Source organism: Lucilia cuprina, chromosome 4 (genome assembly GCF_022045245.1).
Source record: "Lucilia cuprina isolate Lc7/37 chromosome 4, ASM2204524v1, whole genome shotgun sequence".
Classification (NCBI taxonomy): domain Eukaryota; kingdom Metazoa; phylum Arthropoda; class Insecta; order Diptera; family Calliphoridae; genus Lucilia; species Lucilia cuprina.
In genome coordinates, this window is record NC_060952.1 from 71,208 (window position 1) to 74,103 (window position 2,896).

At 28.3% G+C, this 2,896-nt stretch overlaps 1 protein-coding gene across 1 annotated transcript in view; it reads left to right on the forward strand.

Annotated features, from left to right (window-relative positions):
* Positions 1-2,896, forward strand: part of LOC111687204 (elongation of very long chain fatty acids protein 7) — an 11,165-nt gene that overhangs the window by 1,017 nt on the left and 7,252 nt on the right. The window lies entirely within an intron of this gene.

Here is a 2,896-nt window from a genome sequence, read left to right on the forward strand (position 1 = left end):
TATGTATGTATTTATGTATGTATGTACGTATGTTTTATGATCCCTTAAAATTTTACAAATTAAAATTAAAAACTTTTAAACTTACCACAACTGCTTCATTCATTTAAAAATTGTACTCTCAGTTTATAACTTGCTGAGCTAACCTTTATCAACAAGAGCCACAAGACTTTAGGATATCTAAAAATCCTTATAATAATTGGTGGAAATATATGTATATACATACACATATATGGTTGAAAACAAATGAACCACAATTATGCGTATTATTAATCAAATTAAATTTAAGCAAAGGTACCTATTTAATAGTAGTAGTAATTTCAGGCAATTTAATATATGTATATCATGTTGATGTCGGATATCTAAAGACAGATATGTAAGGTTTTTTAATGTGACTTTACGAATGCAGTTGTAATACCGCGTGCAATTTTTTTGCAAACGTCAGTACTGTTTGTATTGCACATTACTGTACATAACGATATTAGAATGCTGCTTCATACAAGTATTATTGAACATAAAAAAATTCACACGAATTATTGTGGTTGTTGTAAGTGTTTAAAGTTGACTTTGAACCAAAATATTCTTTGTTTGCAAATACTTGATATGTTTAAAGTTGTTTGTAAATTTTTTTATTTAGATGTGGTTAAGCAGATGCTATAAAGCTTTTATATGTTTGTACATACATACATACATACATACATACATACGTACATACATACATACATACACACAGATGCTATGAAGTTCTAGGTAAGACTTTAGAAAGGCGCATATTTTCAGTTCAAAACCTTTAAAATTTGAGTTAGCCTGTCTTAAATTAAATGAACGATATGTAAAAATGTTTATTTACCTTTGTAAATGAACATATTGAAATTATAAAGCTTATTTCTTAAACCTATGATCAATTTTAAAATTTGAGTCCGAAAATGGGCGTTTATCTAGCCACTACAAACATTTGTGCATTTACGTATGTGTTTGTGAGTACAAATAAAGTATATAAAAATGAAAATGCGGAAGACATTTGGACATTCATAGTTTAAAATATTAAATAATTTTTACTGCGTCTTTTTTAAGGAACTTAGCATTCTCCTCACGTTATACATTTACGTTTATCATGGCTTCTATGCTCAGTTGCGTTAAAACACGTCCACTTAAAAATAAAATGTACATAAATACTATGTCGACATGTATGTACGTTCAGCAGTACATATCGATGGTCAGTAACCTGTTGACATCTCATAACGCCCATTCTTAACAACATTATTAACAATTCGACCGAGCTCTGTAATTAGCATTATATATTAGATCCAGTCTTATCAGATTAATGACAAAACTTGATGTGATTTACGCTTATAAAAGATGTAGTTCTAATATTTAATGTATAAATTCTCTAATACATACATATGTATGTACGTTTGTGTAATATACATATATGTTTACGCATTTCTTTACATATGTACAAAGATTTTTTACAAGAGGGCTCATATGGGAGTAGGGCTAATGATGGACTTATCCTTATAAATTTTGGTATGTGAGTTTACGTCATCTTCAAAGTTATTTATGTATCATTTTCTGAAGGGAAGTTTTTAATGGAGGCTAAGGTTAAATGAGAACCGATCGTTACAAAAATCGTAAGTGTCGTTTAAAATTCTATAAAACTGAATTTTGTCGACATAATAGAACATTTAACATAATTATGAGCATAAGCTTTTCATGAACACACAGACGGACAAAGCCAAATTGACTCATAAAGTGATTCTAAGCATATTGTAATAGTATATAGGTGTATATAGGTGTAAGACTATTAAGATAGGGTATCAGTCAAAATTTTAAAAAATTTGATCTAATTAATTAAACAAATATGTGGCAAAAAGCGATGACCAAATCGTATATGTACATGTAAGCATGTACATATACGATATGTAACAAAGTTGTTCCGCTCCGAAAAGGTTTTATAAGGTTAATTATAAATATAACCTCCATTTAGAGTATTTAGTTAGGAATAGATTGACTGTTGTCTTAATCTTATGCAGCTGACCAGTCGATATAACATTGTATGCCATATTTTTTTCATCTAAAAAGGAAAAAGTTGAATATTAAATGATTATTATGAAATACTTTTTTCCTGTCGCCTTTAAATAATAGATGAAAAAATAAATATGTAAGTAAATAGAAAAAACACGTCAATATAAACTGGACGTGTTTGGCATATTTTAGATACAAACTAATATAGATCGATATGCATATATACTAACATGTATGTATGTATGTATGTATGTATTTATGTATGTAGATTGCACATATCAGTCAAATAGAACAAAATCGTCGCAAGTAGACAATTTTGTAGAGGCTCCGAAAATTAATAAATCAATATACATACTACAAGTATGTAGATTGTACATATCACATAAATAAAAAGATTGAATGTGTAGCCGGACATGGCCGACAATATGACACCCTACACCACTGATAGTGTTAAAAATGTGGATTATTTTTTAAATATTAAGGATTTCATTTGTTTTTTACTTACTTCCGGAATATATTTACTTATTGTTAACAAAAAGAAAAGAATTTTCTACAAGAGGATTCATATGGGAGTAAGGTAAATATGTGTCTATCCATATAAATCTTTGTAGAAGAATTTATGTCTATTATAAAGTTATTTATGTAAAATTTAATCGTAATATTAGAGTTTATAAGAGAATTTTGACCCTCAAGTCGTTTTCTGAAGATTAGTTTGTGTTAGTTGTACCGATCACTACAAAAATCCGCAGTGTCATTTAAACTTAAAAATATTTTTCTCTTGGTAAGATTTAATATCGACCGTTTTCAACCAAGACCACATATAGATTTTGATTATTGAATCAAAATAGCGTCTGTCTATAAATGGAATTTTACG